Below are 13,479 nucleotides of genomic sequence, written 5' to 3' on the forward strand. Positions count from 1 at the left end.
TGTATATGTAAACCTTCGCTAAACATTCTTTTCTTTCATTCGAATGCAAATTTGAAGAAATTGGCGAATATGCACGAATTCGAATGCGAGTACTCCTCACGTCACAAGTACATATATTATTTAAATAAAAATTTATGTTACTAGTAGTGATTTTCGTTATTTGTTAAGATAAAAATAGATTACGTTAACTTAGTATTACTTACACTACTAAATAGTAATAATTTGTATAAGTATTCTGATCATTTCACAAGCATCGTTGGTTCAGTGGTAGAATGCTCGCCTGCCACGCGGGCGGCCCGGGTTCGATTCCCGGACGATGCATAAATTTTTAGTTTTCTTTTACTAAAAGAAAATTGAGCAAGACAATCAGCAATTCATTCTTTATTTGTGGATAGAATGCGATAAAAAGTTTTTTGAGTAAAAGTTTGCAAAACAAAAATTAAATATTTTGAGGTCATAATCAAACAGATTGAAATTACTATTTTACATAAATTTATCCCTCTTCTTGCCTTCATTAAAAATTGTCTTCTAACGCAATTAAAATGTAAATTGTCAGTATATATATATATTTTAATTTACGTAAAATATAAAAATCTAACAGTACTTATATGCACACGAGTTTTCGATACCCCCCTGTGAGAGGTATGTGGGTGTGCAGTAGCCCTGGCACGTGAAATTAACACACACTTAATTAGCTATAATATTTATTTCGTTTTTTTCTATAAAATTAAAATTGTTTTTTTGACATGATTTTCCAATCAATAATAAATAATAATTTACATAATTAACATTGAACACATCTTCCAAATGCTTTAACTTACCTAATGTTGCTTGTTGTTCTCAAAATTCGAATAATTAAATCTAAATTGATTATCTCTAAATATCTTTTTCTGTTCATTGGTGTATTTATTTATTATAATATCCGTAGGTCAAAAATAATGTACTAATAAAAGAGGACTTGACACAAATTCCTGTTTCATAATCTGCATGAATACTAGAAAATATAAAATATTACTTTAGACGATCATAAATTTTATCACAAGTGAAATTTACAAAATTTAAATGGCCCCCGACAAATGAGATTTATTCCTTAGAAACCGATTCTTGGAAACTTTGCTATAAAATGTTCTCAATCGATTCGGTTCGACTGTTTAGAGGCTGCGATGCCACTGATAAACACTTTAAACTTACAACACTCCTTCTTAAATCAATATCAAAGTGATGGTCAAGGACATCAGATGAGATGAAAAGGATACTTAGACAGCTATCATTTTTTCGGGACAAATTTTTGGAAATATTTTAATTGAAATTGAAATATATGAGTTTACCTTGTTCTTTTGAATTATTGTTTTGAATTACCATTTCACTTTTCGAAATGAATTTAGCCAGGGTTATTTGACCATTCATTATATGTTAAAATTATATGTCATAATCCCAATTTTTTAGTTTTTTCGAGTACCTACGAAACAATAAGTTCGCACTAGTTCGGATAGCTAAGAACACTCTCCGTTAAATTACCTTTCAATTGAAACCAAAAAAATTAAAATCGGTTCATCCGTTCAATCTAATATTTTTATGTTTGTGGCCAATATTTTTTCAAATAATTTTTCTGACAATATGTATGGAATATAAAAAATCCCAACGTTTTTGGCTGCGGAACGAAAATGTATTTCATATTTAAATTAATTTCAAATGTTCTATGGAAATCATTGTAACTCAGATTTGTTTGACTTGGAGATTCTAGACGAATGGATGCTTTATTTCATCATCAAGTCCTATTGTGTGAAGAAAACCTTCCTAAATTATTAATAGTTTTCTAATTGGCCAGGCATTTTTTTTCAGAATAATTTGTTTTTGTAGACTCAAACGTCAGAGTCCTGTTTATTCCCCTCCGCACAATCTTCCGTCAAAGAATGCATTTTACATGCAAAATATACAGGGCTTGATGTCAAGACCTGTGCTATAATTAATTTTGTTTACCTTAACTTTATATGTGTGATGGTCTCAGATTGATAACAATCTTTCACACACAACAAGAAAAAAAATTTATTTCAGTACTTAAAAGAATTTTGTCATAAAAATATCGAAATTAATTATTATCATTTATTTTTAGTGAAGAAGAGATAGATTTACCTTCAAGGTATTTATTTGTTGTCAATATGCGATAAATAATGATCGAACATAAACAGTACTGTCAGTATTTTTATTTATTAATTTTTTAATATATTAATTTACTTTAAAAGGTTACTTAGCTTCAGCAGCTGCTAAATCTGCGTTTGTATTACCAATAAAAAAACCTAGGTAATTAAAATATGTAAAATTAACGTGATGACCTGTTGGTTTTGATTTTATTTATGATCGTGTATATTTCGAAGTACCTACGCTGCTGATTGTCCATAACAGATTTCGTATCAAATAATAATTTTGATTCAGTTTTAATTTTAAAATAACACGATAATTCAATATTTAATACCGGAACCCTCACCTTCGATTCCTTCGCGCACTTGACCTTTTTTTTATATGTATTTTAAGGCTATTTATCTGTGACTTAAAGTTTTTATCATAATTAGACCAGGAAATTTTCTTATTGGTAAAAGCGAAGATAAGTATAATCTAAGCCAGTGAAGTGGAGTTTAGTCTTTGAAATTCAAATCGCACCAGCTAAAACATTCTAAGTGTTACTATAAGATTACATGTTATGACAACATTTAGACTGATTTACCTGGTTCGATTTAAATAATATAGTGTATACATTAGTTCTCGCTTTTACTTTTTCTGAATAATATTTAATATGGAATTCAAAAAACAAAAACAAACTTACCCTATTCAATGGCTTTCCATAATGCATTTCTTTTCTTTTGTAAAAGTATAGAAATTATAGACCGTGGGAGACCACGGGTTTTTTTAAATGATAAATACATACTTGAAACTTCGTGAGGGGTTTCTTTTTGACGAGTCTACAAAATTTTCTTCTACGATTTTTTTCGAAAATTTTTCTATTACTACTTGAGAACATTAATAATTATTAAAAATTCAGCAAAAGAGAACCATGTGCGTATTCAAAAACAAAACTACTTAAGTACGGAATGTTCAAAGTGGCGCACAAGCTCATCAGTGCAGTATTTTTGTCGAAGAAAATATTTTATTGTTTCAAAATTATAAATGTTATTAAGTGGTCATAGTGTCCGATAAATTCCCTGCTGCGTTTTTTCATTTCGATTACTCAAATATGACATCATCATGCTCACTTGAAATCGCAGCCTTGTCTAAAAGAATCGTAGAGGAAACTTTGATAGAATCGTAAAAAGGAACTCACAAAGTTTCAAGTATGTATTTATCATTTAACAAAACCCGTGGTGTCCCACGGTCTATCAATGGACGGGTATGCGTAAATTAAGCTACGAGTTTAGTAAGCCTACTACTTTTATTAATCTAAACCTAAAAGAGCGGCTTATCTGAATGATTAGCTTACGTACCCATCAATATGTGAATTTGTCTGTGGTGTTTGTTTGTAGTAAAACTGCATAGGTGATTCGTATACGCAATGAATCCCATCAATAAAAATATTTTTCGTTAAGGAATGCTGAACATTTTATTTTGAACGGTTCTATTAACTAAATTTGATTTTAAATCGTGATTATTTATAAATATGTTTGCTTTAATTTTTAATTTAATTAGCATTTTTATTAAAATATAGATTGAGAGGCGATTAAAATAACAAAAATTTAAATAAAAAATACCTTTCAAGGAACAAGCATTACTATATCAAAAAGTAAACAAAATTTTTAATAGGAGTCAAGCATGAGTCCAGCCTGGGAAAATTATTTTTTACTTTTTAACACAAAAAAAGGTGAATGCTCAAAGAGTATTCTTTATTTGAAATGTCTAATTTAAAACTAAAATAAGTTAGTATATAAAAAATGGTGGAAGCGAAGGGGAAAATCAGATTGAAATACCATAAATATGCTTTGTCATTCGATTTATATATGAATGAAAAATTTTAATTCAAGTGAGACAAATTTTGATTGAAAAATTCTAGGACATCCTTGAATACAAGTGAAGTTAAATAAAAGCTCTAATTTGAAATGAATGCTTTGATTGCAGAAATCCAAATAACGTTGATAGTTAATTCTTTGACATACATTCATCAAAAAGCTCGGATGAAAAAAGGTGAATGCATAGAAAGAGCTTTTAAAGTTTGTATACTTTTAAGCTTCGTGGTCCTTACGCAAAAGAAATCTCTATTAAGATGATTCTATACACATTTTTCAATGGCGTGAAATCATTATTTGATTGGCGTGAAACTTGATAATTTTTTTAAGGCTTGGAGGAAAACATTCGTTGGAGGAAAAAAATGTTTATAAATAAAAGCGGTTTTCCAGATAAGACTGGTTAAAATTACAATTGAATTTCAAGCACTGCTATTATACTTTTTACTCTATCGATTTGAAATTTGGAAATGTTATATAGGTACTTATATTCTATCTGTCCTGTTTACTTTTATTTTTCGAAAATCCTGTTAGTTTTCACAATTTTTATTGTTCACACCAAGGTCTTTTTTTGTATTCCACTGTTACGGGATGTGAATAATGAAAATTGGGAAAATTAACAAGGTTTTCGAAAAATTAAGGTAATAAGGGCAGATAGAATATGAGTATCTATAACATATACAAGTTTCAAATCGATAGAGTAATGAGTATAATCGCAGTGCTTGAAATTCAATTGTAACTTTAAGCATTCTTATCTGGAAAACCGCTTTTTTTTATAAACATTTTTTTCCACCAATGAATATTTAAGAGGAGTTTTAAAAAATTATTATTCTTCTATTCTTTTTATTAAAAAAGTTTCATGCCAGTAAAATAATGATTTCACGCCATTGGAAAATGTGTATAGAACCGTCTTAACTTTACGGCAAATATAAGTGGTCTGTCTATGTCTATACCTAGTGAAAATAATATATGTTTAGGAGACATTGTGTATTTAGTATTTACATGCAATTATATAACATACTTGAGACGCTGGACAAAAACGGGCAGTTTTGATAAAAAATGAGTGTCAGTTTTACATGTATGTAAGTAATCAGTGTGAGCAAGAATATACTATTTAAGTGTAGAAGCTTTAGTTTCGAAGTGAATCAATTAAATTTAAAAAAAGTGAAACTAACTAAATAAAAGCTTGCAATAAGAGAGCGGTTCTTTAACTAATGAATGATGGAACATTATTTTTGGATGCTAGTCGTAAACTAACAACTAACTCTCATACCAACGCTTAGCGTTTTAAATACTAATCTAATTTATTTAGTTTCTTAAATAAAATTTCTGACCATATTTAGATTTATTTTTTTTCAAGACATTAATTAGAATTATGGATTACACATTAATTTTTATATACAAAATACAAAAATATTTTAATGTATTCTCAAGGTCTAATAAAAAAAATCTATAATGGTTACTTATTAATTATTATTAAGTATTATTATTATTTCTGTATATGACAGAATACTCGTTGAAGAAATAAGTGGGTATATTTGTTAATTATTAGTGGATATCATTTTTGAAAACTAGGTCTAGAAAGAAGAGAAACTTCAGCAATTGTGTAGTTTTTCCTGACTCCCGATATGAATATAAATTCTCCAGAGTATGCTAAATAAAGGGATTTTTTTGATTATTGGTTTGATATTCAGGTAACTTCGACTGTAGTTCTGGCCTTTTAAGATAACTACGGCGTTTTCTTCCTCTCGCCAAAGATCCAAAATTTTTCCTGTAAGGATATCATATTGTCTTTAATAATTCACGGCCTACACCCGCTTTTCGTAGAACAAGTACATTTGTTTTTCTCTAGGTCCATAATATCCGCTGGGAGCGACGCAGGAACCACATTTCGGTCGCAGCTAATAGTTTTTCAACAGCAGATGACACTGTCCATATTTCGCATTTATATAGGTAATAAAACCGGCCAAACGTAGCATTTTAAAATACGAATTTTGGTTTTAGTACTTATGTTTTTGTTTATTAATATTTGTTTATATTTATTAAATATAACTTTCGCTAGAGCTATACGTCGTTTTATTTCACTTATACATTTACCGTCTGATGTAATGGTCGCGCCAAGATACATGTACTGACTCACTTGTTCCAACTTTGCACAGTTTTACATGCTTTGATAACGTTGTTTATTAATGCTTGTGAACTGTCTTTGGTTTGATATTCCGAATTCAGCTGTAGTTCTGGCCAGCTTTTCTTTTACATTATTTATCTTTCAACATTTAAATTTTTAATTATGGAAAAACAAGATACAAGACTAACTTCACTATCCTCTGGCATTCTGGTTTATCACTGCACTTTCCAAAATTTTATCATATGTAATTTTATTTTGGTACAAAGTCAAAATATGGGAAAAATTGTTAATAGTACCTTATCTACATATTTTTATTCAATTTTTTCCTGTCAATATTGTCGTGCTTTTTCTCCATAATCGATGAGTAGCTAATTTAAACGAGTCTAATTAGTATTTACTTCATGGCGATGGCCATTTAATTGTAACTCAAATATTAGTATTTTATAGTAAAGTTAATTAAGGAATAATATAGTTTACTGTCAGAGACAGTTTTTAGGGATGCGGAAGGTCATCGCACATCAATCATCGAACAAGCAATGACCTTATATGTAAATATATATGATATTGTATCTCTTTCTAGTTAGTGTACGTTTTCAATGAAATTTATATCTTTTAGATAATGAATAAATGTTTTTTTTTTTAAAGAATATTTTTTGAGCATATAAATAATAATAAAAGTTACACGTGTTAATTCTAATGAGTAGTAGTTATAATTATTATTACTGGAGTGTGTTGTTTAAATTTATTAACACGTGGTTAGATGTTTTTTTCTATTAAAGGAATTATGAAAGAAGTTATTAAAATGTTGATGCATCTAATCTAATGTTAAAAAGTCTCGTTAATTATTACGAGCATTAAATTAGTGAGAACTATTTTCTTACAATAATCAATTATTTATTAATACGTACAAATTTTTATGAATTTTACTTCTCTTTTTTTGGGAAATTAAATTATCTTGAAACTAATATTCACTGCTATAGTATTTTAAAATGATAACTTTATAAAACTGCTATAGTATTTTAAAATGATAACTTTTGTTTTGTCACAATTTTATCCATATGTTCCTAACATGTTCATTTTTTTTTTCAGGTGAGAAAATTTCATGAACAAGTGTCAATGAATGTAAGTTCGATAAACTTTTAAATTTTGATAAATTATTCTAGAATTATTTCAATTTCACATTCATATTTTTGAAAAAATATGAATTTTTATTATAGTGTAACTTTTTTACATTTAGTGTCATTTGCAAACCAAAAAAATTATTGTAATCTGCCTATAGTAAATAATGGATTATTTATAAGAAATCCGAATTAAATTTAAATTTTTAAGCTTTAATCAAGCGATAGGAAATGGTATGTATTGCTTACCGTTGTGATAAATTACCGTTGTGAGGAATTAAAAAATTATTAAATAGTTAAGTGAGAGTCGACTGAAGTGTGTTTTTTGGTTTGACCATACTCAGTCTGATCATACGCTTAGAAGTTTTTATGCTGCTATAAATACAAAACATAGTTTGCTTAAAATGGCAGTATTGTCTTCACTCTCACTTCAACAACTTTAGTAAATATAAATCAGTTTATATTTTATAGGTATCTAAATTTCAAATACATTTTTTTCTATTATTTCTATCGAGGCAGGGGATTTTTGGGGCGAAAATTGATTTAGCTAGGTTTCATTTTTAGATAACGTCGTTTTATCTGTGTTTTCAGAAACACTGAAACATTTACAGCAAAATATGACTCTACCCACAGTAAAATTTTGTTTTGAACTATGAGTACATATATCAATTTTTACATTTGTAATTGCAAACCTTACAAAGTTTCATACAAATTTTCAGCCCTTATTTTAACCCTTTAGGAATGAATTTCCAAAAATCTTGCACACTTTCTTCATTTAATCAGTCAGTCTGTCAATTTCTTCTTTTATAGTTATAGATTAATCATTCTGCTATTGATTTGATGATGCCTTTATGTTCTGAAAAATATTATCTATAGATCATGAAGCTGGAGTAATATATCAAATATATTTACCGTATTTTGGATTACCTGTAATTTGAATATAAAGTTAGGAAGGAACGTTCGTGAACATTTATTAAACGAACCATTTAATGAAGTTCAACAATATTAAATTATAATATAATCTTAAATTATTATAATTTAATGAAGTACTATATATCAACTTATTTCATTATATGCTTTTAATAGCTAGCTTAATGTATGTACACTATACAGGTATAGATGCTGCCTTTTTTTTTATCCATACCATTCCAATTTACTATTCTGTTTAGGTACTTATTAAAAATGTGTATCACCTAACTTAAATTAAAAAAGTTGGCACAATCGCCTTACAACTCCCTACATATGTTTACAATACTGAAATTCGACCCACTACTTCTTTTGAAGTCTTCTAAATTATAAACTCAAAAGTAACTCGACCTGTATTTGTGATTAAATTTGGGATGGAGATACCTTGAATCTCGGGGATAAATATAGGCTATTTTTGTATCCAATTCAACCCCTGAAGAGATTAAACAGGGTGAAGGCGATGAACAATCTATAAAATCGTATTGTTGATATTTAACAACTGATTATTGAATTAAATTTGAAATTAAGTAAATTTAAGGATTTACGTATGAAATCAACTCTCGATTTTTAAATGGAATGTCTATGGAAAAATGACCTTATTTTTTGGAATTTTCTTTGATAAAAACTACAAAACCGGTATGTACATCCTAGACTGTGAACTCAGGTTTTTTCGATCCAAGCTCTATCCATTACATCATAAGAACTGATAATATGGAGTAGAAACTTGATATTTTACATGTACTTAGTACCAAACTCTCTTTGCTTGGCTTTAGTAGCTAAACGGGCGAAGCTATTTAGATGAAATTTGGTATAAAATCGTATTTTATTCATTTAAAAACTTGAGATATTGAATTACATTTTTTACATTTTATTTAATTAAAGCTTTTAAAAACTGAGAGTATAAAGTAATTGAAAGTTAAAAGTATATATTTAAAGCAAATACTGCAAAAGGAGCTCTGTGCCGGAAGGCCAAAGTCCCCGCCAACATCTCCTTAGATATAGAGATTATATGGGTCAAAGAGATGGATTGAGTGTGTAAGAGTTGTTGTACTATTTTTTGAAATTATTTTTGAAGTTCGCCCAGCGATTTTGTACCATTAAGAGAAAAAAAAAAAAATGTCACAAGAACTATTATTACTCAAAGTATTTCTTACTTTGGATTGGTTTCGGAATATTAGATGTATAAAAAATAATTTATAATTAATAATGTTTATTTACATTCATTCGTAAATGTATACTCTGCATCAAAAAATCTACACAGGTTTTACCATTCTAAGTAATAATACTGCTATAACATATCATATAGTAATATCAGTTAGAATGGTAAAACATTTGCAGATTTTGCGACGCAGAGTATATTAACATCAAATAAATTCTAAACATACCTACATTATATTCATAAGCATTAAAATATATAAAACCAAATCGAATTTTCAAATAATATATAATAAATAATACCTTTATATTTATTTCCATCGTAAATTATAAATTTTTATTTAAATATTGCATTCATATTGTTATATAGTAAAAGAACAAGGATGAAATTTTTATTTATTTATTTTATAATCATTAAAAGTTTATCGATTATGAATGCTAATTCTTCTAGAAATATCATGTGCAAGATTTTGCACTCTGCTTAAAAAACTTCTCCCAAACTACCAAAATCAATCAACATTAATAACAGTGTGTCTTTTATATCAATCCAAAAGTTCAACTCCCAATTCGAAACTGACATTTTTAAAAACAATAAAAAAACATCTGGAAGTTTTTCAGAAATCCATTTTTAACTCCCAAACTTAAAAAAGGGATGTTATAAGTTTGACCGCTATGTGTGTATGCCTGTCTGTCTGTCTGTGGCATCGTAGCGCCTGAACGGATGAACAGATTTTAATTTGTTGGTTTTGTTTGATAGGTAAGTTAATGAAGAGTGTTCTTAGTTATGTTTCAAGTGCAAATTTAGGGTTCCGTACCCAAAAATACTAAAGCTTGGTGATGATCTTCCAAATCGGCTCAGTTCGGAAATGCTTTAAGGAAAAGTCAATTTAATGGAGTGTGTTCTTAAATATGTTTCAAATGGGAGATTTGGGTTCCGTATCCGAAAAATTTGTCGGGGGTTTTTTAAATTTTGAAAATTTCATTTGTTGTATTTTTTTGGTAGCCGTGTTAACTGTTAATTCATATCTAAGTATTAACAAAAGTTTACCAAAAATGGTTGAATTAATACTAGTTTAGGTTAGGTTAGGTTTGGTTATAGGTTAGGCCGATAATTTCATTTATCAGCTCCTCAATTATTTTCAGAGGCTTAGTGCACCACATGCATTTACCATGCATTACACCAGCCCATCACAACTATTAAATTAATTTTTTTTGCAACGGTGGAAATCGAACCTGGTACCCTTACCCGCTGCCTTAATACTAACCCGAACTAGAACCCGCTGCCTTAATACTAACGAGAAAGAGAATTAAGGCCGATAGACTTCCATTCCCATCTCATATTTTTAAAATGCAATAAACTAACACGTTTTATTATTATTTAAAATAAATTTTTAACTGTGAATATAGATAGATCCTACATACAGTAATACAAGTTTCGTCATTAAAAAAAAAAACAAATCACTTATATCATACAAATTTCTTAACAATAAATATAGTTTTAATATGGATTTTACTTGATTATTCTTCAATAAGGGTTTTTTTTTCACTAGAGGATGTTTATTATATACTTTAATGTCCGTAATATTGAGACATTTTCTATGCTTAGGAGTAGCTAGTTGGTTACCACCTTTAATCTAGTTTTGCTTATTCTTAAAGTATTTCAGGCTAAATAATAAAATAAAGTTGTTTGAGACATTAAACATGAAACTTTAGTTATAAGGACCATAAATTTCTATAAGTATGTATTTTTTTTTTACATTATGTAAATGTTTTTAACTTTTTATAAAACTGTTTTAAAAAGAATTAATTGTTATAATTTTTAAGAAATTGTAAATTTTTTTTTTTTAATTGTAATATTTTGATTTATTAAAAATTACAAAAACCGCACACGACGAATTTTTTAATTTGTTGCTATTTTAAAGAATATTCTCTTTTTTATTTTAATAAAAAATTGTTAAAACAGCTGACTAACTAAAAAGAGAATGAATTCATTTACATAAAAAACAAAGATACAAATAGTCAAAATATTTACTTGTTACAAGAATAAACTCATAATCTTGTAAAGTAATATAGATTAAGATTTATTACGACTGTAGGTGGATATATTATTGTGGACCTGTGTAATGGATATAATAATATTAGTTATTACTTATTGAAATTCTTATTAAAGTTTTTTCATTGAATTTGTAAATTTGCATAAAAATATGATTTAAAAATAGCCTAGAGAATGGAATATTTAATTTCATATATTGAATAAAAACAAACTATCATTGTCATTCAATTTAGTTTAGTGTAGTAAAAATAAGAATCAAGGAACTAAATACTATAGGCAGCTATGGGGACTGCCGCCTGAAACTTGAAACATATGAATAACTGTGTGTTTTGTAATTTTTAAATTTTATATATTATTTCTCTATCCTGTTTTTCCTTTCCAGGATTCCTTATTTCTTCCAATTCCATGATTTAGTCCTCAAAATTACCGTACTGGCTAGTGACCAAAAATAGACTTAAGGTCTAAAAATGTTCCGCTTAGGAAAAAGCAGGTTACAGAAATAATATTAAAATTTAGGTTTGCTCATTATGTAATTTGCATAATAAAATTTCGTATTAATAAAAAGAAAGTAAATTATCACTTATATATTATTTCTCTAGACTGTTTGTAGCCACGGATATGCACTGCTAAATCCTTTACGGGTCGAGATAGTTAATAATAGTATGAATAATTAAAATTTCATAATTTGAAAATTGAACATATTAACAAACTAGCTAAAGCTACCCGACCACGTTTCCTGTTTTTAACCGACTTCTAACAAAAAAAAGGAGGTTCTCAATTCGACTGTATTTTTTTTTTTTTTTGTTACATCAGAACTTTTGACTGGGTGAACCGATTTTGATCATTCTTTATCTATTTGAGATCTAGTACGTCCCGTGTGGTCCCATTTTATTTTGGTCAAGCTCTGACAACGGCATCCATAAGAAAACCATAATAGTCTTAAATTTGCATTAAGAATGCATGAAAAGAGGACGAATAATATAATAATAGTTATTGTACTTCAGATTAACTAAAAAGCACAAAATAAAAAAATCTTTTGAACAAAAAGAAACCCGACTTCAAAAGAAAAACTTTACCAAAACAAATTAAAATGCACTCAAAAGTAAAAAAATAACGATAATATAATGTAGTTAAAATTATTGTTTTTTTTTTGAAGTCGGTGTCAGCAAAGCTAATGTAGCAAACTCTTCTGTCAGGGTTGTTTCCTTGGCTGACAGCGACTCCAAAAATAACAATAATTTTAACTACATTATATTATCGTTATTTTAAATAAATACATTTTTCAAGGGCTAGATATAAAATTTTTGGTTCTAATTTTAAAATCAGGTCCTTAAAATGTTCAATAACTAACTTTTGGAGGATAAATTCTAGTTTCTTTTCATTAAATTTATTTGGAGAGTATTCTTTAATAATATTAAATTTAAGCTGAAATATTGATAAACGAGTTAAAATAAATATTTATCCATTTCAGTTTAATGAATTGCATTCATTACAAAAATTAATAAATATTATAAACCTCGGCAATTTGGATGAAATTTATTACCATATTCTAAATTACTAACAGCTATAATATCATTACTTTGAATTATATAAAAATCTTACATAGTCTCTTTTTTTTAATCGACATAAATAAAAATTTCTAAATTAATTGACAAATTTGCATAGTGTTAACAGCCCTTGACTTGATATTTGAAATCCGTATCTTATTTCATCATTATATTAAAAACATCAATAAAATCTACTTTGTGAAATATAGATAAAAATCATATTCAATTTACCTTTATATTTTTTTTTTTTTTTTTAAGTTTTAGGTAAAAAAATAAATATTTTTATATTTATAAAACATAAAATCGAAAAATTAAGAATAATTAATATTCAAAGAATTTCAATGAATTTTCATTAAAAAATTATTAAAATAGCTAATAAAGTTTTTACGGCCACAATTAAACTTGTTAATTTTTCTAATACTAATACCAAATGCATAAATATCTATTTTAATTTTCTTGTTTATATATTTATTACCACTATATGCGTCCGAAACTTACTATAAGTTTTCATAAAATTTTTCAT

The 13,479-nt window shown here is 27.5% G+C and overlaps 1 non-coding gene across 1 annotated transcript; it reads left to right on the forward strand.

Moving 5' to 3' along the window:
- Nucleotides 1–250: 250 nt before the first annotated feature.
- Nucleotides 251–321, forward strand: Trnag-gcc. The gene has a single exon. It is a non-coding gene; the product is annotated as a tRNA-Gly (tRNA).
- Nucleotides 322–13,479: the final 13,158 nt, after the last annotated feature.

This window comes from Chrysoperla carnea, chromosome 1, assembly GCF_905475395.1.
Source record: "Chrysoperla carnea chromosome 1, inChrCarn1.1, whole genome shotgun sequence".
Classification (NCBI taxonomy): domain Eukaryota; kingdom Metazoa; phylum Arthropoda; class Insecta; order Neuroptera; family Chrysopidae; genus Chrysoperla; species Chrysoperla carnea.